Raw genomic sequence first — 26,679 nt, 5'->3', positions numbered from 1 at the left:
CTGCTACTCTATCCATACCCCAAAAAGATCAAAGAAAGAGGGAAAGGACCCAGACACACAAAAACATTCACAGAGGCTCTTTTTTTGTGGGAGCAAAGAATTAGATACTGAGGGGATGGTCACCAACTGGGGAATGGCTGAGCAAGTATATGAAGATGATGGAATGCTATTGTGCTGTAAGAAATTATGAAGGAGGGGCAGGTAGGTGGTGCAGTGGATAGAGCACCGGCCCTGGATTCAGGAAGACCTAAGTTCAAATCTGACCTCAAACACTTAACACTTACTGGCTGTGTGACCCTGGGCAAGTCGCTTAACCCCAACTGCCTCACCAAAAAACCCCAAAACCAACAACAAACAAACAAACAAAAAAGAAATGATGAAGGGGATGGTTTCAGAAAAATCCTGGAAAACTTTTATGAACTGATGCAAAGTCAAATGAGCAGAACCAGGAGAACAATTTATACATAACAATATTGAAAAGATAAACCTTTGAAAGACTTAGGAACTCAGAAAGATGAATCTTCCTGACTCCAGGCCCAGCACTCTGGAGTTCAAATTTGGCCTACTACACTTACTGGGTTATATGACCCTTGGCAGGTAACTTAACTTTGTTGGCCTCAGTTTTCTCATCTGTAAAATGAGCTGGAGAAGGAAATGGTAAACCCCTCTAATATTTTTCCCAAGAAAACCCCAAATGGGCTCACAAAGAGTCAAACATGACTAAAAACGACTGAATAACAACAAAAAAACCTATAGAATAATTTAACATATACACAGACACTTATATGCACATATATACATGCATATACATATACACATGTATATTCACATATACAAATACATACATACATATATACATACATACTTATTTGTGTCCAGTGGTAACTATCTCTAGGGTAGAGGGAGGGAAGAAAAAAAAAGAAATTTACATGATAACTATTATATATTTAAAAGGAGTAGCAAGTCGTACATAATAGATTTGCAGTTTCGTATGCAATCATCTTTTTTATTCTACTGTGTTATGGAAATACATATTTCATTCCATAAATTAAAAATAAGACAAAAAGATATGGGGTGAGGGGAAAGAAACTACACACATCAGTCAATGGGCCTTCAAGTCCCTGGACTGCTTTACCTACATCACCTTTTCAGGGAGATGACCCACGTTCTAATACTGGCTCAGCTATGCCACTCTTGACGTGTGTGACCTTGTAAATGGTCCTCGACCTCTTTGGGTCTTCATTTTCTCCTTTGTAAAATAAGGGGATTGGACTAGGTGATCGCTAGTGTCTCTTCAGGATCCTATGGTCTTGTTTCTTTTTCTTTTTCTTTTTTTTTTAGTGAGGCAATTGAGGTTAAGTGACTTGCCCAGGGTCACACAGCTAGTAAGTGTTAAGTGTCTGAGGCCGGATTTGAACTCAGGTACTCCTGACTCCAGGGCCGATGCTCTATCTACTGCGCCATCTAGCTGCCCCCCTATGGTCTTGTTTCAATCTTACAATGCCCCTGTGAGGAATTCCAGTTGTTGTCATCCCCGATTTACAGATGAAGAACTGAAGCTCAGAGGAACTAAGGAAGTGTCTTGTTTGTAAACATATAGTTTTGAGTGCCAGTGGCCAGATGTAGGCCCAGGTCTCATCTGACTTTAGGTCTTTTGATCTTTTCTACCCTTGAACCCAAGAATCTTGTTCCCCCTCTTCTCTCCACCTCCGGATTCATTTAGCCTAAAGGGCCAGGCTGAGGGAGTCCTGGCCTGCCTGAGCTAGTGGAAGAAATCTTGTTGAGGAAGAGAATGATGAGCTTTTCCAGGGCTGAGAGCCTTTCCCAAGGAGTGATGGATGGGCGGGGCAGTGGGAGGCAGCTTTATCTCCCTCCAGAGACCCCTAGAAATAACAGCCAGTAGGGTAATGAGAATGAAGAGGCTCTGAATTCCCCACAAGCTTTTCTAAGTCAATGCTTCCCTGGGCTCCCTTAAATTGTCCTGTTTCTCCCTGCCCCTCCCCTCCTGTCTTGCCCGATACCCCAGACATGCTGGAGCTGGTCTTCCATCCAAAAGTGAAGCCTATGATGGGTGTGTTGGCCCCACACTCTATAGCGACCTCCCCCACCCCCCAGCAAGCAAAAATGATCCTCTGCATCCAGCTGTATGTAGTTTTGATTCTCCCTCGGCCATTGCCTCGATGTGTGATTCCACCTAAGTGTCTTCCCCTCTCTGGGCCTCATCTGTAAAATGAGGAAGAAACTAGATGATGTCTAATGGCCCTCCTGGTCTGAGTCTCTGACCTTATCCTAGGCAGAGCAGAGCTGGCATAGAGTAAGAGAGGGCACACACTTGGGCCCTTGAGTAATACAAGGCCGTGGATGTTCACATCATGCCTGGAGCGGCTGTTCAGAACCTTCCCATTCCACTGCCTGGTCCCACGTCTTACGGAAAATCAAGACATTCAGTCTGTAATGGGGCTAAAGTGAAAGGAAGGGGAGCTATGAGTTAGTCAACAAACAGAGAACTGTTTCCTTTCGGGTAGATGCAGGGCCATTGTTACCTGAAAGACCCAAGAAATTAGAATTGACCAAGAAGCTTAGCCCTGGAAAAGAACTGAATATTGTCATACATGTCCATAAATGGATTTTTGGGCTCCATTAAGGTTATTTGTTACAATGAGGAAGATTTTTTGTATAGGGAGGGCTGGGAGTAGAGGAGTAATAACAACTCTCAATCAAAAAAAATTTTAAGTGTCAATGAATTATTTTAAAATACACACAATAGTGAGTGACTAGGTGGCACAATGGATAGAGCACTGAGCTTGGAGTAAGGAAGACTCATTTTTCTGAGTTCAAATCTGGCTTCAGACACTTACTAGCTGTATGACCCTGGGCAAGTCACTTCACCCTGTTTCCCTCAGTTTCCTAATCTATAAAGTGAGCTGGAGAAGGAAATGGCAAGCCACTCCAGTATCTTTGTGAAGAGAACTCCAAATGGGATCACGAAGAGTGGGACACATGCCTGAAATGATTCAACAACAATAACAAGAAACACACAATAATATAAGACAGTTTAGAAGGTGGCACAAACAAGCAAGGCAAGGTTGGTACTACTATATTAAATGTATTACCTACTTAAGAAAACAAGCTGGATGTAACACAGGTTCATGGTTTTTCTATATGAAAATATCATGTTTTTCAGGCACAGAATTTTTTTAAAGGGTTGAGAAACTAGACTTCTTTCCCTTCTTTGCAGAGATAGGTGACTATGTGTGGAAAATACTTGCATATAATTTTGGACTCCATTAATTTTCTGAATATCTTTCTAAAAACAACAAAAAAATCTTTGTTCTGAGTGTTAGCTTACTGAGTGGGGGTAGGGTGAGAATTAATTGGAAATGAACATGATATGAAAACAAAAGCTATCTAATTATTTTAATCATACAAGATAGATATCGATATTTTGGAAAACTGCCTTCTTTTCACATGAACTACTTACTGCCTTGGGAAAACAATTCGGGGTATTTGCCTTGATGGGGGCATCAGTTTCATCATCTGTAAAGGGAAGGGGGATGGGCTAAAATATCTCTGAGGTTTCTTTCAGTTCTAAATCTTTGAGCCTTGATCCCAAGGTTGTCTCCCCACTCACCTGCCTTACAGGGGCAGTGCCCTCCTTGATACCCTCTTGTCTGCTCCTCTCTGTATTTCCTCTCTGAGAAGTAGCAGGTTGGGTCCTTAGTGTAGGAGCTAATCAAACACAGTCTCATTATTCTCTAGTATAACATGGGAAGGTGCTTTCTCCTTGACTGCCCTTTCTCCTTTAATGAATTCCTTTGAGACACAGGATGAGGCCTCCTGGGATCTCCCCAGATAAGGGGAAGATTTGGGCCCAAGAAGCGAAAACTACTCTTACACTCCCATAATTTTAAAGTCAAGGGGGACCTTAGAGAGTATCTACTTTAATTTCCCAATCTACAGATGAGGAAATTGAATCCCAGAGAGGGTCAGGGACTGTCCCCAGATGATAGGGCTCATTAGAAATAGGGCTAGGGCATCACCCGAAGTCTTTCCACTCTCAGTCTTACGCTCTTTCCATTAGGATCCAGTTGTCTCCTCGGAGAATGTTGACTTGAAAAAACAGACTCCCAGATTTGAAACTGGAAGGGACTGAGGAGGTAATTTAGTCTAAACCCCTCATTTTACAGAAGGTGCATGAAGGCCCACTGGCTTGTCTAGGGTCACACAGCTAGGAAATGTCTGAGGCAGGATTCAAACCCAGGTCCTCCTGACTTGGAGTCCAGAACTCTGTCTACTAGCTCTGCCTATGAATAAATAGGAGTAAATCCTTTGGTTGAGCTCCACCATGCTCAGACCATGGCTTGTCCCCAGTGTCCAGACTGAGTGCCAAACTTTAGGAAGGACATTGACAGGCTGGGTAAACATCTTGAAAATGGTGACCCAGACAGAGTAGAGGCTGAGATCATGCTGTAATGAAAGGGGAATGGGGAATATTCAGCTTAGAAAAGTTAAAATATGGAAGGGCAAGCTAGTTGACCGTAAGTCTTTGAAGGGATGTCCCTGCTCTGCCCTCGGGTCAACCAGAAAAAAGCTCATCTCTCTTCCACACAAGTCTTGAAGACAACTATCATATTTCCTTTGGAGTATGGAGGGAAGCCTTGTCTTCTCCAGGGTAAGCATGTCTAGTTCCTTCAATGTGACATGACCTTGGGGCTCTTGCCTATCCTAGTCTTCCTTTTCCCGAGTCTTTGCCCCAGAATGTGGGCACAGAACTGAACACAGTCCTCCACATGATCCCCCCTGGATTTAGAAATACAACAGGATTATTACCTCATCATTCCTTTGCCTCGCTGACCCTCTGTTTCCGAATCTGTAAAACAGGATAACAATCCCTGCCCTTCCTTCTTCTTGGGTTTGGTGTGAGAATCATGGGAGAGAAAGAAAAGGGACAAACTTGTACCCATATGAGTAGTCAGGAGATTTAAGCAGCCACTGGCCTTATCTAGTATATTTGTTTAGAGATGAAGAAACTGAGGCTCCCAATAGGGAACCAATTGGCTCAAGGTACCAGAGCCAGTAAGTGGCAGGACTGAGGTTTTGTTATTATTTACAGCTAAGAATAATAGCAAATATTTGTATATCATTCTTTAATGTTTGGAAAACTCAAATTGCAAATCGAGGGTTCTTTGCATGGCACCGGCATGTGACATCAACACACTGCCACAATCCGAGGGAGGGTGAAGGGGTATTGGCAACCTGCCAAGCCATGGAGAACCTCCAAATACAGTAATAGCGATGGATACCATTTATACAGGGCTTGGAGATGGAAAAGTGTTGTATTTGTATCATCTCTTACTGAGGGGGGTTGGTTATTATCTTTCCTATTTTGCAGAAACTGAGGCTGAGAGAGGTTAAGTGACTTGCCCAGGGTCATTTAGATAGTAAGTGTCTGAAGCAGCCTCTGAACTCAGGTCTTCCTGAGTCTAGTGGTTTCTATATCAGAACAGACTCCCTGGAGCTCAGGCCTCTGCTGTTTCCTGTCTGCTTATTTGATTGTAAGCTCCTTGAGGGAAAGGAGTGTGTGTTGCTTCTTTTTTGTATCCCTGATGTTCAGCATGGTGTCTGGCACATAGTAGGTACTTAATAAATGCTTGTTTGTTATAAATTATTAAAAGGTAGAACTTGGTCTCCCACTCTCATATTTTGTCTTGGCTGAGGAAGGTGCAGACCTGTGATTTCCTTGGAATAGGGGACTATTTCTACAAATGGAGATCAGTAACTGTTCTGGGCACTGAGAAGTTGCCCTGGGTCATGAAGCCAAAGGCAGGATTTGAACCTGGGTCTTTCTGACTCTGAGACTGGCCCAATAGCCATTATCTCATGCTGGTTCTCCCCAGCCATGACCTTCTAATAGGTCTTTTATTTTTCTCTCCTAATACTCTGTGTTATAGCTGAGGAAACTGAGGCAGAGGTGAAGTGACTTACCCAAGGTCACACAGCTAGTAAGTGTCTGAGCCTACATTTGAACTCAGGACTTCCTAACTCCAGGCCCACCGTAACACCAAGTTGGCTCCCTAAAATTGTTCTTAAAAAGAACTAAGGGGACAGCTAGGTGGTGCAGTAGATAGAGCACTGGCCCTGGAGTCAGAAGTACCTGAGTTCAAATCCGACCTCAGACACTTAACACTTACTAGCTGTGTGACCCTGGGCAAGTCACTTAACCCCACTTAAAAAAAAAAGAACTAAGCATGGCTTCTGATTACACCATGGCTTTTTGCCCTTCTAACTTGAAGCTTCTACCCCAACACTGATCTGGTGCAACTTATCAGGAAAGATGAGGGATGCTTAAGGAGACTAAGGGTTGGTGTGACAGGTAGGCCTATCTTTAGCCCTGGGTCTTCCCAGTCTAGCAGTGGGCCAGCTAATAACCAATCTCTCTGCTAATGGGTAACGAAGAGGTCCTGGGGGTCAGAAGGAAGAAGGTCTGATATCTTCCTTGGCAAGTCATGGGTTAAACTGACCTTGGGGGAGGGGGAGTGTGTACAGATGAGTTTGAAAAATTCTACGAAGGTTCGTGTAAAATAAAGTCCAGATTTTCTCACCTGAACTCCTGCACTGACTTGCCTTAATTCATTCAACCGATCATAAATTGTAGGATTGCAGGTCCAGAGCTATGATGGGGAAACAGAGGGCTGAGCTGAGTTGGCCACTTGAAGCAAGTGGTAAAACAGAGATTCAAACTTAGATGCTCTAAGACAGTGATGACCTCAAAGTAATAGGAAAGCTAGGAAGAGGAGAGGGTTTGGGGGGAAAGATAATGCGTTCAGTTTTGGACCTGCTGAGTTTAAGATGGCCACTGGCCATCCAATCGGAGATGCCTCATAGGCAGTTGGAGACTTGCGCTGGAGGTCAGCAGAGATGTTAGGGCTGGATAAGGCGACTGGAGCATCACCAGCATAGAGATGAGTCCATGGGAGGTGATGAGATCACCAAGGGAAATGGGATGGAAGAAGTGGGCCTGAGTTATTTCCTCTGCACAGTGGAGGTTTGGGACCAAATGACCACCTAAAGTCCCTTCCAACTTGACATCCTCCTTTGAGAAGGGAGTGGAGATGGATGGGGGTGGGGGAGACGAGGGGAGTCGGATTACCTTGTGAGGAGGAAGAAGGGAAGGAAAGTAGTTTCAGTGACCAAGAACAGCTGATTCCGGCTGAATTTTCCCTTCTCATTTGACACTCCCCCATCCCCTACATCCTAATCCAACCTCTCCGCTCCGCTAGCTTCTCTTCCTCTGGTGTCTCTGGTGTCTCCTTGCTGGCTGATTGCTTGCTGCTATCTGTCTGTCTGTCTGTCTGCCCCTTCCCCAGAGCCTGGAAAGCCTCGGGAGCTAATCTCATTTGAGGCTATGAAATCTCATTTGCAGTTGGATTAATGCAGTGCTGAGATGGGCCAGGCCCCGGCCTGTCTCCCAGCCCAGAAACATAGAAAGCAATCGAGAGGGGAAATCTGCCTCCCCAAGTGGGCCCTGGGGTCGCTGAAAAGCAATCCTAGGTAAGAGGAAAATTAAAACACTATCTGCCATCCCCTCCCAGGATCAGGAAGCTGGGTCTCATAGATGAGCCTGGCCAGGAAGGGGGCAGGTTCAGCCTCTTGCTTTTCCTCACCCCTGCCAGAGGTGAGCTCATCTGGGCACTGGGACCAGCCGCAGCCCAGGGGGGCGATGCTTGGGCTAGCTTTCTAAACCATCGTCCTGCCTGGATAAATGAGTCTAGTACAGCAGACAGAACTTTCACAAGCATTCATGGGATGATGTTTTCAATCAACAAACATTAAATTAAGGGCTATCTAGGGCTATGCGATGCAGTGGATAGAGTCCTGGGCTTAAAATCTGGAAGACTCATCTTCATGAGATCAAATCAGGCCTCAGACACTAACAGGATGACTGAGCAAGTCACGTCACCCTGTTTTCCTCAGTTTCCTCATCTGTAAAATGAGCTGGAGAAGGCAATGGCAAACCCTGCTCTTTGCCAAGAAAACCCAACTTGGATCACGAAGAGTTGGATACAACTGGACATATGAATGTATCAGTTTTTCCAGGCTCATTATACATACTTGCTGTTCTCATAAAAGAAAGGATCTCCCACCTCCCTGAGCCTTTGCTCAGAGCTGAAATACTCACTCTCTTCACCTCCAGCTGCTAGTGGCTGTTTTTACATAGCCTTCTGCATTAAGGGTAGAGACTTGGTTTTTTGCCTTCCTTTGCATCCCAGGCAGTGACAGCTAGTAAATGCCTGCACATATAAGTGCTTAGTCTACACTAATTGACTGACTAAGTGCCAACCTTCCTTAGGAAATCTTTCCTGACTTGCCCAGTTGCTGGTCCCCTCCTCCCTCCTCCCATATTACTTTATACTTTCTTTGAGTAGATTTTGCACTTGTGTGTATATACTGTGTTCTGTGACCCCCCCCCACCCCGCCCAGGAGAATGTAAGCCCTTTGAGGGCAGGGAATGTCTTGTTTGGATATTTGTAGCCCCAGAACCCAACATGATTCCTAATGGAATAGATTCATTTTAAATGCTTGTTAATTGAATGATTAAGTGGCCTGTTCTGTGCGGGCCCACTCCATGTTAGAGAAGATCTAAAGTTTAGGTACGAAAGGGGTCCTTGCCCTCATTTCATCAACAGACATTTATTAAACACTTACCATGTACAAGACAAGCTTGAGGTATAAGGGAGAGATTTTGCTGGTCTTTAAGTTCAGGGAGACCTGGGTTCAAATTCTGACTGAGGCAACTTACTGGATAAAATATAAGCTCCTATTTGGCTTTTAAAGTTCTGTTTCACCCTCCTCTGCTCCCTCGATATCCCTAGTTTGCCTTCCAATGCCTCTTGCCTCTCTTCTGTTCCTCCCACAAGACCTCCATCCGGCAGCGTATGAGGAGGAGGAGGAGAAGACATTTTGTGGGGGTACTCCGGGGTTGGGGTTTGCCTAGGCATGAGTGAGGAGAAGGGGGCAAGAGATTCAAAAACTGGAGGTCATGTAGAGCTGATCACGGAATGTTAGAACTAGAAGAAACCTTAGAGTTGTGGAGAACAACCCCAGAATTTGAGAGCTGAAGGGACCTCAGCATTCATCTACTCCAAGCCATGCCCAATGTGGAATCTTCCATTAAGGTAAGTCACCAAGCACTTATTGAGGACCTACTATGTGCCAGGCACATTTAAGGAAGGTAAGGAGAGGCTGAAGAGCATTGATTGACTTAGAGAAGGGAGGCACCTTTAAGGATCCCCTCATTTTTCCAGATGAAGGAATGGGAGTTTTAAGTGATTTGTCCAAGGTTGTGCAGATAGAAGAGCCCAGATTTGAACTCAAGCTGGATTTAAAGCTAGAGGGAAACTCTAGTCCCAATTCTCTTGTTTTATAGGTGGAGAAACTGAGGCCTGCTGGAGAGGTATAGTGATTTGCCCAGTGTTACCCAGATAGAGAGAGGATTTAAAGCCGTCTCGTCTGCCTCGCAATCCTGCCTCTTTCCACAACCCCACGCTGTTATGAGCATAAACTCAGATCCATCAAATCTGTTTTCTCATTCAAAAGCTGTCCGCCCCTTTGCAAGGGGTGGGGTTTAGAATCTTAAGTCAAAATAGGAGGCCAGGATTTCAATTATCTGTTCTTCCAGGTCATGACCGAGGATGAGTCACAGTTGGCAAGATGTTTTCCTCTAGAAAGGGTCCCAGGTCAGGAAGGGAAGGGCCAAGTTCAAGGGGCTTTCAGAAGACCAGGATGGGGAGGCAGCCGGAGGAGGAGGCTACCAGCCCCCCAACATCAGTGTCATGTAAATGTCTCATCTCCATTGTTTCTCTGAGGGGGCCCTGCGGGATCTCATTAGAAATTGCAGGCGTGTCTCGGCAGTTTGCCCCAGCCCTCCCTCCCTCCCCTTGCTATCTTCTTCCTTCCTCTCCTCCCTATTCCTTCCCTCTTTCCTCCCACCCCAGTAAAATTAAGGAGAGGCTTCAAAGGAAAGACATGGCTTCCTCTTCCTCTTCTTCCTCCTCCTCCATCTTTCTCCTCTTCCTCCTTTTCTTCCTTCTCTTTCACTTCTTTCCCCCCTCCCTCCTCTTCCTCCTCCCCTTCCCCCCTTTCCTCCCCCTCCCCATCCAGAACTGGGCTGGAATGATCTCAAAATTCCTCCGGGCTAAACGGGCTGAATTAATTCCCTCTCCATTTATGGCAAGAAAGAAAGAAATACCAATTCACCTGTGGCATAATTACAGCAGCTCCACTCTCCCTCCTCCATTGTCTGCTCCATTAGGAGACTTTTATAGTTTCTGTATTTGTCAGGCCTGGGGTAATTTTCTCCCTCTCTTCCCCAGATGCTGGGAGGGGAGCGATTTCCCTCACCCCTGAAAGTCATTTTCCTGTCTCTCCAGAAGCCAACACCTGACACTTTAAGAGGGAACATGGCGGGGAGATGATGACTGGAAATTATAGAAATTAGAGCAGCTAAAGACCTAACCAGCCATCTCGCCTGTCCCCCTGGGGGCTTTAGTGCGTGGCTAGGGCCAAATCCTGCAGATCCACTTGTTCAGTCTTTCCCCAGAAGCTGTCCCTCATGGCTCTCCCTCAGCCGGGGGCTCTGGACTGGCTAGGGCTACAGGTTGGGGTAGCCAGACTTCTGCTATGCTCTCCTAGGGCCCAGGAAGCAAATACCAAAGGTCCTCCAGCATGGCTGGCATACTGGGGGAAAACCCTGGAATTGGGGTGCTAAATTTGGAAAAAGACAAGATGATATAGAAGCAAGTATTAAGTAAGACATAACCATTAGGCAATATAATCATTAGCTGTGGGTAATCAGTGCAAGCTCAGGGAGGTCATCATGGAAGGCTTCTTAGAAGAGACAGCTCAGAGTCAAAGTACCCCTGTTTTATTCCTGTCTCTGTCACTCATTTTCTGGGTGATCTTGGAAGAGTCGTGTCAGAGGGCTTGGGTTCAAATTTCAGTCCTATTACTCACTGGGTTACGTCTCTGGGCCTCAGTTTCCTTGTTTGTAAAATGAAGTGGGTGTACTGGTTATGATCCATCACAAAGATTGCATGATTCTGAAAGAAACTGGAAAAAAACAGAACTGAATTGAATCTCTCATCTCTCCAAGCTGTCAGGTGTTCTCCATTAAAAAAAAAAAAAGTGAGAGGGATTGGAAGGCACCAAAATATACATTCTCTCAGGGATTCATTTCACCCATTCAGAAGGCCCCTGTGGTCAGATACTGTCTGGGTATTTTAGATATCCCTGAAGGCTAAAGGAGGATTTAAAAACTGAGAAGGCCTCATTCTCTGGCTGCCTCAACTCTACATTCAATCAATTGTCAAGTGCTATTGATTCTGCCTCCCTGACAGCTCTCACATGCCCTTCTGTCCACTCATACTGCCCATCCCCCCAGCCGTGGCCTTCATGGTCTCTAATTGTCCAGGAGCATTTGGGCTTGTTTTCTTGTGTCCCTATCACATCCTACCTTGGATAATACTTCTCTGTGTACACACAGTATCCTCCTCCCCCCTCCCCTGTTGAGTACAAACTTGCTGTTATTAAGGACTCTGCCATCATTCATCCCTGTATCCTCCATGCTTTGCATATATTAAGTGCTTAATACATGTATAGCCCATATAAACTCTGGGGAATCTTTTTTCCCTACTCTCACTGCCGGTGGATGAATCAACATGGCTCCCTTTTTAAAAAAAAAAAATTTATTTATTTTTTCAGGGCAATGAGGGTTAAGTGACTTGCCCAGGGTCACACAGCTAGTAAGTGTCAAGGGGTCTGAGGCCGGATTTGAACTCAGGTCCTTCTGAATCCAGGGCCGGTGCTTTATCCACTGCGCCACCTAGCTGTCCCTATACTTCTTTCCATTGAGTTGAGTTGGACTCTCCTCCTGGGGTACCATCTTGTAGTCATAGATGGAGTTTTCTTGATTATCGTGTCCTAGTGAGAAATGTCTACAGCTGACAATCAAAATATGAGTTCTAGTCCCATGTGTGTCATTCCCTTGCAAAGCCATCAAGCAAGAAGCATGGATTAAGCACCTTCTAGGTACCAAGTACTATGCTAGATTCTGGAGATACAAAAATAAAAGTAAAACAGTCCCTGCTGTCAAGAAGCTTACATTTTAATGGAAGACAGAGTATACATATTTTAAAATATTTGTAATTTATGCAAATGAAGGCAAGTTAGTTTTGGGAGGGAAGTTAGCAGTAGCTGGTGGGGAGAGGGAGTAGCCAGGAAAGGCATCCTTCAAAAGGAAGAGACAGTCAGTGCAAAATCATGGAGACACGACATAGAATGTCATGTGTGAAGAGCAGCAACTAAGCCAGTGTGGCTAGATTGTGGGAGGGAATAATGTGATCTTGGGCAAATCATAGGAGATTAGAATTGGCAGGTACCTTCAAGCTCATTTCACCCAACCCTACCTCCTCCCACATATACAATGAAGTGATATTCTCTCTATCGTCCCTTATAAATGGTCATCTAGCCTCTGCTTGAACATTTAATAATAATAATAATAGATAACATTAATATAGCACCCACTATATGTCAAGCACTGGGCTAAGCACTTTACAAATATCATCTCATTTCATCCTCACAAGCCTTGGAGGTAGGTGCTATTAATGTCTCCATTTTACAGTTGAGGAAACTGAGTCAAACAGAGGTTAAATGACTTGCCCAGAGTCACAAAGCTAGGGAGTGTCTGAGGCTGGATTTGAACTCACATCTTACTGACTCTGGATTGAGAGTTCTATTTACTGTGCCACCTAGTTCACCAATTTTTGTTGCTGTTTTTCAGTCACTTCTGACACTTCATGATCCCATTTGAGATTTTCATGGTAAAGATACTAGAGTGGTTTGCCATTGATTTTTCTTTTCTTTAAAATTTTTTTTGCCATTGCCTTTTATAGCTCATTTTTACAAATGAAGAAACTAAGGCAAAGAGGGTTAAGTGACTTGTTTAGGATCATGCCATTAGTAAGTGTCTGAGGCCAAATTTGAACTCAGATATTCTTGACTCCAGGCCAAGCGCTCTATCCATTGTACCACTTAAGCTTCCCCGTTTCACTATCTTACTCAGTAGTAATTCATCATTAGTGTCGGTATCATTGTCATATACCTCTACTTGTCATAAAGTTCTTTTTATGTTGAATTGAAATCAAACAAAAGATGTCTAATTCTCATCTACGTAAAAATAATAACTCTCTACAAACAACAGAACACATGCTCTTCAGCCTCACACGTGAGGTCCTCCCTAATCTGGGTTCATTCTACCTTTGCAGCTTTATAGGTGATGGTCCTATACAAACACTATATATTCCATTCAAACTTTACTCTGCTTTTTTCCTTGCTCATTCCCATTGCCATGTGTTCATATAGACCATTTCCCCGATCTCCTCATCATCCGCCTGATGAAATTTTTCTTTTCCTTCATGGACTAGCTCAAATGCCGCGTCCTCTGAAAAGCCTTTCCTGATCCCAGCCAAATGTTATCTCTCTCAAATTTTCCTAGAACACTTTGTCTAGGCTTCTTCTTTGGTACCTGGAACATAGTTGGTTCTTGATAGATCACATCATAGATTTAGAGCTGGGAGGACCGTCAAGTTCAACCCCCTCATTTTATAGATGAAGAAACTGAGGCCCAGAAAAATTAAGTGAGTTGCCCAGGATCAAACAGCTAGCAAGTGTCTGAGGTGGAATTTGAATCCGGCTCTTCTGTACTGCAAGTCCAGTGCTCTATCCAGTGAATTGAATTTAATTCTTCAGAGTAGGCTTTGACATGTTTGTCACGTCCTGTTTTTGTCTTTTCTTCAGGCTAAGCATCCTCATTCCTTCAACCCGTGCCTCAGTAGCTACCTTGGCTTCCTTCCCCTCAAAGCAGTTGGGTTTGTCCATGTCCTTCCTATGATATGGTGGACACAAACAAACAATAGGTTTAGGGTTTAGAATGTACTTTCCCCCAACTTCCTGTGACATGGGTAGATAGTACAAGTCCTATTACCCCATTTCCCAGATTATAGAACCATAGGATTATAGATTTGAAGCTGGGAAGGACCATAGAGCCCAGTGGACCCAACCTCTAAAGGGAGAAAGAAGCTAAATGATTTGACCTAGATCGTACAAGATCAAATCCCTGGGCAAGTCACCTAACCCTCTTTGCCTCAGTTTCCTCATCTGTAAAGTGAGCTTGAGAAGGGAGTGGCAAAACACTCTACTATCTCTTCCAAGAAAACCCCAAATAGGGTCATGAAGAATTGGACAGGATTGAACAACAAAGATCACACAAATGGCACATGACAGAGACAAAATTCAAACCCAGGTCCTTTGCCTCCAAATGTGATGTTCTCTCCACTGTGCCATGCTAAACTTTTTTTTTTTTTGGTGAGGCAGTTGGGGTTAAGTGACTTGCCCAGGGTTACACAGCTAGTAAGTGTTAAGTGCCTGAGGCCGGATTTGAACTCAGGTACTCTTGACTCCAGGGCCGGTGTTCTATCCACTGTGCCACCTAGCTGCCCCGAGTGCCATGCTAAACTGAGACAGGGAAAGTTTGTGTTACTTGTTCAGGGTTGTTGTTGATTGTCCTTCATTCTTGAAGAGGGCCATGGCATGGGGAGGTGATGTCATGATTTGCAGTGAATTGGATTTAAGTGAGGGAGGGCTGAGCAAAGTTACCATCCTCACTCTCTCTTTCAGAGCCATCTGGTTCTGGTGGCAAGATAGACATCAGGATGACTGGAGATGGCCTCGGATGTTTAAAGGCAATTAAGGTTAAGTGACTTGCCCAGGGTCACACAGCTAGTGTTTGAGGTGAGATTTGAACTCAGGTCTTCCCAACTTCAAGGCCAGTGCTCTATCCACTGTACCGTCTAGTTGTCCCAGTCCAGGTTTACTCAGTTAGTATTAGAGTCAGAATTCAAACTCAGGTCTTCTGACTCTGGGACTACTAAGTGCCCATTTCATTGCATCCCATGGCTCTCAAATGTTTAAAAGTGAAGAAGAGGGGCAGCTAGGTGGCACAGTGGATAAAGCACCGGCCCTGGATTCAGGAGGACCTGAATTCAAACACAGCCTCAGACACTTGACACTTACTAGCTGTGTGACTCTGGGCAAGTCACTTAACCCTCATTGCCCCCCCCCCCCCCGCCCCAAATGAATAAAAGTAAAGAAGAAAGAACCAAATGCGAGGAGAGATTGCTTGTAATTTTAATGGATTTCTTCTTCTTTTTTGCCTCTGACTTCTTGGCCTCCCAAGCCCTCTGACCTCACTGTTAATGAGAAACATTCCCATCCCCAGGGGAGGAGGTGAACCCCCAGGGTGATAGCCCATCCATCCTAGGAGGTTGGCAGAAAGGAGGACAGCCCTCTAGAGAGATGTGGACTGGAGATTATTAATGAAGAGCTGAAGGTGAATTGTTTCTCCTTCTGACCCAACAAAAACTAGTCCTGGTCTGGATTCATCTGGTCTGGTAGGTGAGGATTCATTGACGGTGTCAGGAGAGGCCCCTCTTGCTTCCCATGGGGCCACACGTGTTAGTTAATTGGAACTGGCCCCTCCCCAAGCACATTCATTCCCTGGCTGGGTTGGTAGGAGGATGGGGGTGGGGGAGGAAAGAATGGAGGAGAGGAAGGGGTGGGAGCCTGTGGAACACAGGGACACGGAGAAAGTGGAGGTAATGTTCTCCTCCATCTAGGCTGGGACCCCAGCCCAGCGCTCCATCTGAGATTCAGTGCCTGGGTCCTTGCCTCTCATTTCCATGTCAGCTCAATTTCATGGACTCGGTCGGCATGAATTCCAGAATTCATTACCAATTCCCACAAAACTATGACATCTGCTTTTATAGCGTGGGAGGCAGTACTATAGGGGGAAGAATGCTGGGTCAGGAGGCAGAAGAGTTGGATTTCAATCCCACTTCTGCAGTTTATTCCTAGGGCCTCAGTTTCCTCATTTGTAAAATTAGGGGGTTGGACTAGGTCTCTCCTAGCTCAGAATCTACAAGCCTGTGGGAACCAAAGGGACTGGGAAGAACGTTAAACAGAAAGCAGTTTATAAGTCAACATAGTCCCATAAAGAGCAGTGGAGAGTTTTAGCCCCCCTGGCACTAATTCAGCAGCCTGACCCAGGACAAATCTTGGGCTTTCAGCTTCCTCGTTTTAAAAATGCAAACATTGTCAACTTCCCAGGGTTGTTTTAAAGCTCCCTCGAGACAATGGATGGAGAAGACTTAGATCCCAAAGTAAGGAACCTTATGATTTGCTTTCTTGATGATCTATGGCCAGGGTGAGGGGCTAGTCTCTTAGCAGAGTTAAGGGCAAGTCTTTGGCTGGGGTTGCGGTTTAATCTGTGGATTAAAGGTTGGTCTGTGGCTGGGGTTACAGGTTAATCTGGGGCCAGGGTTAAGGGATCGGTCTGTGACTGCAGTTAGAATCCAGGATTTGGCCAATGTTCAGGGTCAGTCTGTGGTCAAGGTTAGAGGTCAGTCCATGGCTAGGGTCAGTCTGTGGTTGGGATTGGAATTCAGTCTGGAGCTCTCTGCCTTCTTGGGCCAAATAGGATAAATCTAATTCCTCTTCAAATGGTAATCTTGCATATATTTGAAGACAATGGATAGCTTTCTGCCTAATCTTTTCCAACCCTTTTTCATGTGTTATATGTGAGTGCATTGCCTACACGCATGTATACAAACATATATGTATATATGTACACATATATGTATGTATATATTTATATGGCCATCAGAGTGGGATAGGGCCAATGACTAGTCCCTCCTCACTTCTAGGCCAAGTGAGATGGGGAAGCCCAGTCTTACACACACACACACACACACACACACACACACGTATTTATGTATGTATATGCATGTGTGTATCTATGTTTATGTGTATATGTATGAATGAGTGAAAGAGCTTTTGACCAGATGCATTTCCAATCTGGGCCAGTTGGACTTAGACTACCGATAGCTCTGTCTATCCTGAGGACCCACCATATTGATGACAAAATTAGTGCAGAAACCAGAGCCACATAGTTCACTGTTTCTCAGAACCCCTAAGCTCAAAAGGTCAGGCATGTGTTGGAGTCAGTTTAGATCTGTTTGGGAGAGCCAATTGTTAAATTTTCAATTTGAGCCTTTACAGAGAGCCGGTTGTGAAATATATACCAGCCATGCCCCAATCCTCAAACACCGTCCTTCCTGGTAGCAGGGAAACTGGGCCACCAACATGGGTGACTGTATATTTATAACAAAGGTTTTCTTTTTCTTTACCTTTTTCAATGCATAAGAGGGAGAGAAAATAAGTGCTTCTTAAATGAAAAGAGTTAAATTTTTAAAAACTGGGATCACAATTTTGTCACTCAGTGAATTAGTTCTCTCTCCTTGCTTGTGTCAGATAAAAATTTGATAAGCATGCAATCTACATCTTTATCAGAGCTGCTGACAAATCATTGAACAGGAAAGGTCTGAAGTCACAGTTCTGTCTGACCTCTACTTCCCTCCACTCCTACCTCAGGTTAGTTTAATTCATTATTCACTTCTCTTTTAGTACAGTCTTTCAACAACTTATAAGTCTACCTTGCTATAACCATGGTCCAATGGAGATCTTTCCATCTCATATACAAATAAAATATTTATGTATATATGCATATATGTGTATATGAATGGATGTACATATAGATAGATAGTATGTGTGAATATCTATGTGTATATATGTTCTGAGAAAACTTTTCAAATATCTGGACAAAATTAAGATATGCTATTCTATAACATTGTTCTGACAATCAAAGAAAGAGAGATATACAGAGAGAGAGAGAGAGAGAGAGAGAGAGAGAGAGAGAAAGAGAGAGAGAAGCAAATCAGATTAATCTAGCAGAATTTTGTCTTAGTAAACCCATGTTGTCTCCCAGTGATTACTACTTCCCTTCCTAAGTTCTCATAGACAATTAGCTAACTATTCTTTTCTAAAAAATTTTTAAAATTTCCAGGAGCTATATTCAGCTCTCCAGATTTTCAGAATCCACTTTCTGCCTCTTTTTGGAAATAGCTATGATATTTGCCCAATCCAATCTTAGGGTACTTCTCTGTCCTTTCTTTTTTTGTTGTTGTTGGTTTTTTGGTTTTGGTTTTGGTTTTTTTGGTGAGGCAATTGGGGTTAAGTGACTTGCCCAGGGTCACACAGCTAGTAAGTGTTAAGTGTCTGAGGCCGGATTTGAACTCAGGTCCTCCTGACTCCAGGGCCGGTGCTCTATCCACTGCACCATCTAGCTGCCCTTCTGTCCTTTCTTACAGATCACTAACTGGAGTTCAAAAATTTCCACCATCAATTCTTTCGGGAGCCTGAGATGTCATCCATATGGATCTGGCAACAGAAACTTATGGAAGGTAGCTAAGTACTTCCTTACCCTCTTCTCACCAATTCTGGGCTTCCGTTTCCTCTTCTCTATGTTTGTTCTAACCTTTCTATTCTAAAGATCATTCTCCTCATCAGAGAAGACAGAAGAGATGTGGGATTGACTATTTCAGCTCCTCAAACCTAATGCCCAGGCTTGCCAAGCCCCATTTGGAAGAGAAAAGTGGGAGTGAATCACCACCATATGGAGTTCCAATGTCTCCTTCAACACTTCAGCTCAAGGAAGGAATGGAGAAAGTGTTGACTTTCTGGAAGGATACAGTCCTTGGGTATTGGGGGTGGTGATGGGGAGGTGGCTGAGGATCCTACATCTTCCCTTTTTCCCACCTATCTCCACTCACCCCCCTATAACCAAAGGGTATGGGGAACCCACCAAGTCTTTATTTATTTTTTTTTTGGTGGGGCAATGAGGGTTAAGTGACTTGCCTAGGGTCACACAGCTAGTAAGTGTCAAGTGTCTGAGGCCAGATTTGAACTCAGGTCCTCCTGAATCCAGGGCCATTGCTTTATCCACTGTGCCACCTAGCTGCCCCCCACCAAGTCTTTATTGAGTGGATACCCCCTTCAGCAGGCTTTGGCTATAGGGAGCAACATTGAGAAGTCCCTGAAGTTTGAATGGCATGCTCTCTGTCCCTCTCTCTCCTCTCTCTCCTAGGCTCTCTCATGCCGGGTTCCCAGAGCCTTCAAACTACCTCGGTCCCTTGGAAAGTAGCTGGAAAAACTCATTCTCCTTGACTGAGAATCTGTGTGAGAGAGTGTGGCTGAACAAATATGATACTAGTTCACATGATCAACAACTCTTTCCTCACCACTATCCCTTGATGAATAATGCAAACATTATTAACCCCATTTTATATGAGCAAACTGAGGCTCAGAGACATTAAGTGATTTGCCCAGGGGCCCCGCAACTAGAGTCAGAGTTCAGACACAGATTGTTTGATTCCAAGGCTGATCATTTTTCGAGCCGCCACACTGTGCTAGCTGCAAGGGGAGGAAACCGATGGGGTGATGCCAGACACTATGGTAACAGTAGCAAAGAGGGAGCTCACAGGATCATGAATTTAGAGCTGGATGGGACTTCAGATATTATTCTAGTCTATTCCCCTGATTTTACAAATAAGGAAACTGAGGCTCAGAGGGAGGTAAAATGGCAGCATGTGGAATTCCCTGTTTCCCTATGCCCTCACATCACATCAGGTAAGTGATCATCTACCCTGCTTACAAGTCAGCTGAGCTCTAAACCTTATTCACCCTTGGTCTTTTTTTCCTCAAGAAATTCAAGGTCATCTACTGGCAAAGGAGATGCAGGGGTACCAAACCCTATAGAGCAAAAGGGAGAGTGCAGGATGACCCTGGAGGAAGAGGATGGAGGCTGGGCAGCTCCCATCATTTTTCTTGAGTCCCTACCTCCTCTTAGTGTCATGTTGTTGTTGTTCAGTTGTGTCTGACTCTTTGTGACATCATCTGGGGTTTTCTTGGCAAAGATATTGGAGTGGCTTGCCATTTCCTTCTCAAGCTCATTTTACAGATGAAGAAACTGAGGCAAACAGGGTGAAGTCACTTGTCTGGGGTCACACATCTAGTAAGTGTCTGAGGCTAGATTTGAACTCAAGAAGATGAGTCTTCCTGACCCTAAACCTGGCACTCTACCCACCACATCCCTAGCTGCCTCATGTGTCATAGGTACTTAGGATAGGATATCAAGGCACTATATAAATGCCAGTTAGTATTATGGCAGAGGGAAGGATGAGAAGGGGATGGATGATAATTCAATTTGAAACATAGAACATGTAAAATGGCAGATAAAACCGATAGAGAAATTGTGGAACACCTTGAAATCCGGGATCAAGAACATGGACTTTATTTTGCAAAGGGGAAGAATGAATGTTTTTGGTTTTCTTGGTTTTGTTTTTTGTTTTGTTTGTTTGTGGAGGGGCAATGAGGTTTTTAAGTGACTTGCTCAAGGTCACACAGCTAGTAAGTGTCAAATGTCTGAGGTCCAATTTGAACTCAGGTCCTCCTGAATCCAGGGCTGGTCCTTTATTCACTGCGCCACCTAGCTGCCCCCGGAATGAATGTTTTTGAGTAGAATTTCATGGTCTGAGCAATGTAGGAAGCAGCACGGTGACCTGGGGAACAGAGGGCTTGCATTTGGCTCCTGGCTTTGCTCCTATTGTCTCTTCTCTACTCTGGACTGAGGTTTAGTCAGTAGTAAAAGAAAAGGTCCAATTAGGCATCCTTCAAGCTCCTGTCTAGCCGTAACTCTATGAGCCCTGTCAGCCTTGTTGACTCCCCACTTCCCACCCCTTCCCAGAGAAGTGGTCCAGGTGAGTTACCTTTCTCCTACTTTTTTCTATCAAGTTATCCTAACAGTAAAGAGAACAGCCATGACCTGAAAGAATGTCAGGGATTCTATCACTGTGGGTAAGTTTGCCCCGTGATGCTGGGTGCCTTGGTGTCTAGAACTAGTGTCATGTCAGTCTATCTAAAAGTTTGCTTTGTGGGGGGCAGCTGGGTGGTGCAGTGGATAAAGCACCAGCCCTGGATTCAGGAGGACCTGAGTTCAAATCCCGACCTCAGACACTTTACACTTACTAGCTGTGTGACCCTCATTGCCCTGCCCCTAAATAAATAAATAAATAAATAAATAAATAAAAGTTTGCTCTGTGTAAGACAGAGCACACATCTTTTGTGACTCCAGAGAGCACAAGGACCAATGGTGGAATGGGGGATGAGGAAAGAGTTAGGAGGAGTCAGAATTCTTTTTTTTTTTTTTTAGTGAGGCAATTAGGGTTAAGTGACTTGCCCAGGGTCACACAGCTAGTAAGTGTCAAGTGTCTGAGGCCAGATTTGAACTCAGGTCCTCCTGACTCCAGGGCCAGTGCTCTATCCACCGTGCTACCTAGCTGCCCCAGGAGTCAGAATTCTAATGTTCAGCACTCTCTAATAATAGAACAATGAGTTCTGTGAGGTGTCAAGATGCTGATCATGGGAGTTATCTAAGCAGAAACTGAGTGTCCTCTGGTCAGGGAGGCAGGTTTTTCTTCAAGTTTTTCTCTACCTCCAAGATCCTATATTGTGAAGAATCTATAGATCTCATAGTCTAGGATTCTATTCCTCAGGAGAAGCAGTGTAGTACAGTGGATAGAGAGCTGGCCAAAGAACCAGGAAGATCTGGGTTCAAGTCCTACTTCTGACACAGAACAGTGTGACTCTGGGCAAGTCGCTTGATATCTCAATGCCCCAGGAGCTATAAGTTGTAGAGAAGATACTGATCTGTGTTGGTAGAGGGAGTTTCTCTCTGGGAACTCCTTGAACCAATGACATGACAGATCCATTCCAAAAATCAAAATAAAATTCCCCAGAAACACAGTTACAAATTTGTGAAATGGGGAAAAAACCAAACAAAAAAAATCCAGTGCTAAAGAACCTAGATCCTCACCCTAGCTTTGCCAGAAACCCTCTATTTGATTTGGGGGATGTCTTTTCCTTTCTCTGAATCTGAATTTCCTTATTTGTATAAGCCAGGGGTCTGGACTAAAGAAGCCCATCAAAATTTTCCATCCTGTTATTCCAAAGATCTTTTAGGGTGTGTTTTGACTTCTGGGAAGTCTTCCATGTATGACTAATGGTTTGGTGTTGACCACTGTCCATTTCTCTCATTGTTTTCGGATAGATTCCTGAACTTAGAGTCAGGAAGACCTGTGTTCAAATTCTACCTCAGGAACTAGCTCTGTGACCCTGGGCAAGTCATTGAACTATTCTGTGCCTTAGTTTCCTCATCTATCAAATAATGGAATTGGATTGAATAGTTTTATGCTCTCTTACGACTTGACATCGAGGACCTTGTGTTCTTGCCTGGAGTCACCTGCTCATTGGCAACATAGATAATGGATGTGGAGAAATATAGCTAGCGCTTAATGAGTATGAGATCATAGCACTGTTGGCTCTCCACCATAGAGTCACTGAACCATCAGGCCCATTTTTTCCCCAGGAAGTGCTCTGGCGTCTCTCCACCCGTTTCCAAGCTCCAGCCTCCAAGCTTAAGATCTTGTTTCAGCCCTTTTCTCCTGCTCCCATCTGGAAGCTGAGCTTGCCAGTGGGCTGAGCTGGGGACCAAGCTGAGATTTGAACTCCTAACCTCTGAAACAGCCGAGGTTCCCTGCTGAGTCCCTGTGGCCCCGGGCCCACTCCCGTGACACATTTCTGACCAGGGGATGGGCTTGCCTGCTTGGAAAGTTTGGTTGGCTGGACATCAGGGCTTTAGTGCTTCAGGAAGTAGGAGGAGAGCAGGTTCCCTGAGGACACTGCCAATTTTCTCCTCTATTAAAAAAAAAATCCTGTTTCCATCCATTTCTCTTGCATCGTGCTGCTCAGATGTTCACACGAGCCGTGGACAATGTCTTTCTCGTGTTCCCATACCCATGGCGGATGTTCCTTTGGCACCACTGATTTAGAGCTGGGAGACTCCAGAGCTCAGCCACTTCAAACCCCTCATTTTACGGATAAGGAAACTGAAGCCTAGAGAGGTTTAAATGACTTGCCCAAAGTCACCGGGCAGCTTGCATCAGAGGTAGAATTCGAATTCAGGTCCTTTGACTCCCAGACAAAGTGTTCTTTTCATGTCACTGCCCCTTTTAGGCAGGGTTGACCTTATGCTTAAGCAGAAAAGATGGCTGCCTAGCTGATGTGATGTGATGGGTGATAGGAGTCTTCCCCTCCCCCTCCAAACCCAGGACACACACCAAAATACTGGTCACACTTGGGTGCTTTCATGGCCTTGCCCCAGTGCCTGAAATGCCATCATTATCAGCAGAATTATTATTATAGAGCCCCAGGCACATGGAGTTGGGAAGATAGAAGTTTAAATCTGGCCCCATATTTTTGCTAGCTATGTGACCTTGGGCAAGTCATTTAGCCTGTCCCTGCCTCAGTTTCTCTATCTGTAAAATGGGGGTAATCATAGCACCTACCTCCCAGGTCGTGGGGAGGATCAAATGAGATATTCATTATGAAGCTCTTAGCACACAGAAAGCATCATGTAGGTGTCAGCTATTATCATTGTCATTTAATTTCTTTGGGCTCAGTATTGCTCTCCGTAGGATCCTCTTTTATACTGTGAACCCCACCGGAAGGATGAGACTGTCCCTCCCCATCTCAGAGGGAACGAGAAGATCTCCTGTTTTCCTCCCTGAGGGAGAGCAGCATGAAGATGAGGAAAGGGCAGGAGCAGGAATGGATGGGGAGAGGGTATGATAGAGATAGACGTCATCGACCGGATTTTAATTGCAGGAGATACATTTTAATTCCTATGGCAATGAACAAGATCTCCCTATGTCACGTCTGGACTCTTGTGCCAGCCTCTTAAGCTGGTCATCCTTTCTCCTGCGTTTCCTTTACAATCCACCCTCCCGGGTTAATCTTCCTCATGTCCAGGTCTGGTCACGTCACTCTCCCTGCTCATCATTAGTCTTCTGTGTCTCCCTATTCTTTGCAAAAAAATAAAAAATAAAAAAGACCCACAACAGAAATTCCTTAACTAGACACTTTGGGCCCTCCACAACTGAATTCCCAGCTACTTTTTTTTCCAGCATCTGTTTCCCTTTTCCCATTCTGGAGCCAAACCGTAGTTCTTACTCTCTCCTGATGGCATCCTAGAAATTCCCTTTGTTTATCTCATTGTTTCCACCTGAAATTCTCCCTGAGCTCTGCCTCCCAATTCTCAGCCATCCTTCCAGACTAGATTCAAACGTCACCCCTTCCATTAAGATGTTCTTGACCATCCTCTGCCAGAGATGTTTTCTTTCTCTTCTGAAACACTCGGTGGTCACACCCCTCGACTGACATTTCAACATTCTGCCTTGTACTGTTATTATATGCACTCCAGCCTCACCTCCCTCTCGATACTGGAGGTTCCTGGGGGTCAGGAATTGCTTTTAATTCATCTTTGTACCCTCCAGAGTGCAGAGCTTTGAACCCAGTAGGCATCAGTAAAATGTTTGTTGAATTAAAGGGGGGTAGGGTAGGGGGAGGTCAGTGCACAGGGTTCTATGTAGGTCATTCCTACCAGGAGAGGAACAAAAGGCTAAGAGTGTCAAGTCTGAATAGGAAGTCTGGGTTAGATCCGGTGCTAGGAGACCCGGGTTCAAATTTGAGCTCTGTTCCTTACTAATTATATGACCATGGGCAGAATGCTATGCTTACTCTGGGCCTAATGGCTATAATGATGGCACTGGATTATTCTGCTGACCTTTAAGGTCCCTGCCAGCTCCAAAGACTGTGACATCATGGTACTGTTAAAAGCCTCCCTTCTTTCCTCTCCAGTCCTCTGGGGTGGAGAATTTCATTTTGCCTCATTTTACTTTCGGGTCCAAAATCGGCACACCCAGTTAACACCAAACATTGTCCCGGAGTAGATTTTTATTTTTGTTTAGGGTAGACTTTTGTGTCTGTTTTCTTGAACTGTAGCTTCACGCTAAGTTTTAGAGGAAAAAAGCCAGCCACAAAATGACCTCTCTGTAGGCATCATTATTTGAAGGGAGAAACTTTGGGATGGCAATTCCTAGCTTTACTTTTAGGGTAAAAGCTGGGGTTTAGGATTGGAATTATTTCCCTAAATAGAAACTATTGATTCTGGGCTCTGGAGATCTTGAAAATTCTTTCTTAAACTTTTAGTGTTTGTTCCCAACCCAGGTCGTGTCAACTCTGTTCTCCCACCCAGAGAGCCTTTTCTGGGTGCCCTACAGGGAAGAGGCTGGGATATCCCAGCAGTACTCATTCCTTAGCATTGTTGTTGTTGTTGAGTCATATCTAACTCTGCATGACCCCATTTAGGGTTTTCTTGGCAAAGATACTAAAGTGGTTTGTCATTTCCTTCTCCAGCTCAATTTTACAGGTGAGGAAACTGAGGCAAATAGGGTAAAGTGACTTGCCCAGGGTCACACAACTAGTAAGTGTCTGCAGCCAGATTTGAACTCAGAAAGAGGAGTCTTTCTGACTCCAGGGCCAGTGCTCTTACCACTGACTCACCTAGCTACCCACTAATATGGCCCAAATAACTTGGTTTCTTTATGGGAAATGATCCCAGACACGCCAGGATCCTTTGCAATGTGGCTTTCTAGCTTTTGTTATGGTTTTTTTTCCATTTAAAATCAATTTTCATTCTTTTTTTTCAGGCAAATGCTCTTTTAAAAATTCCACTAATAATACCCAATATAATAATAATAATATGGTAAATTATTAGATCTTGGAGCCAATACTGTGGATTTGAAAGGAGCCTAGGCTTGACAGAGGAAGTGTTTATTCTCAGTCTTTCTTTAGGAGAACCAGTGTAGAACAGTGTATTACTGGGCCATTGGTGGGGTTACACTGATCTGCATGCTGGGAGCTCCCTGAGAAAAAGGACTAGGGGTTTGACTGTTCCCAACAATGGCTGCCAAATATCCCCTTAAAGAGACTAGGACCTATTATATCAAATGATAATGTTAGTAACAGGCAGGAGAGAGAGAGAGAGAGAGAGAGAGAGAGAGAGAGAGAGAGAGAGAGAGAGAGAGAGAGAGAGAGAGAGAACTGGATTGAGAGTCAGAGAAGCAGGCTTCAGATCCAGATCTCGGTTATCTGGGTGACATTGTCTAAGTCACTTAATGTCTCTGGTTTTTAGAGTCATCTATAAAACTAGACCAGATGATTTCTAAGTCCGTGATCCTATGAAGGTGCTTCCCTTACAATCTCTCTTGGAGGGGAGGTAGTGTGAGTGTTATTACCCGAGGATGTACATGGATGTAAGTTCCTTGGGGGCAGGGGCTGTTTCTTTCAATTTAGGAGTAAATGTTTGATTTGTTTACCTATTTTATATACCTCTATGCCTGCTCGGGCGGGGCAGCTAGGTGGCACAGTGTAAAGCACCAGCCCTGGATTCAGGAGACCTGAGTTCAAATTTGGCCTCAGACACTTGACACTTACTAGCTGTGCGACTCTGGGCAAGTCACTTAACCCCCATTGCCCTGAAAAAGAAAAAAGAAAAGAAAAATTGCTCTGGGTGGGTGGGATTGGAAAAAGTTTAAGAATCCCTGGCCTAGAGCACTGAGAGGTTGGTTAGGTAATTTGTCCAGAATCACACAGCCAGTCTGTTTCAGAGGGAACACTTGAAGCCAGGTCTCTCTGTGTCTCAGAGGCCAGCTCTCTACCCATTATGCCGCACTGCCCCTCATATGGTATGTTTGTAATATTGTTTAGAGC

General features: G+C 44.6%; 2 protein-coding genes across 2 annotated transcripts in view; one reads left to right on the top strand and one right to left on the bottom strand.

Annotated features, from left to right (window-relative positions):
- CCDC33 (coiled-coil domain containing 33) overlaps nucleotides 1–26,679 on the bottom strand; it is a 248,658-nt gene that overhangs the window by 218,234 nt on the left and 3,745 nt on the right. The gene's annotated exons all lie outside the window — the stretch shown is intronic.
- The window catches only part of STRA6 (signaling receptor and transporter of retinol STRA6), a 111,540-nt gene continuing 93,909 nt past the window's right edge, over nucleotides 9,049–26,679 (top strand). The window contains exon 1 of the mRNA XM_043987572.1: nucleotides 9,049–9,176. The gene's annotated coding sequence lies outside the window, so the exon portion shown is untranslated. The remainder of the gene's footprint in view (nucleotides 9,177–26,679) is intronic.

Source organism: Dromiciops gliroides, chromosome 2 (genome assembly GCF_019393635.1).
Source record: "Dromiciops gliroides isolate mDroGli1 chromosome 2, mDroGli1.pri, whole genome shotgun sequence".
Classification (NCBI taxonomy): Eukaryota; Metazoa; Chordata; class Mammalia; order Microbiotheria; family Microbiotheriidae; genus Dromiciops; species Dromiciops gliroides.
Note: the sequence above shows the minus strand (reverse complement) of the source record. Positions and strands in the feature narration are given on the sequence as shown.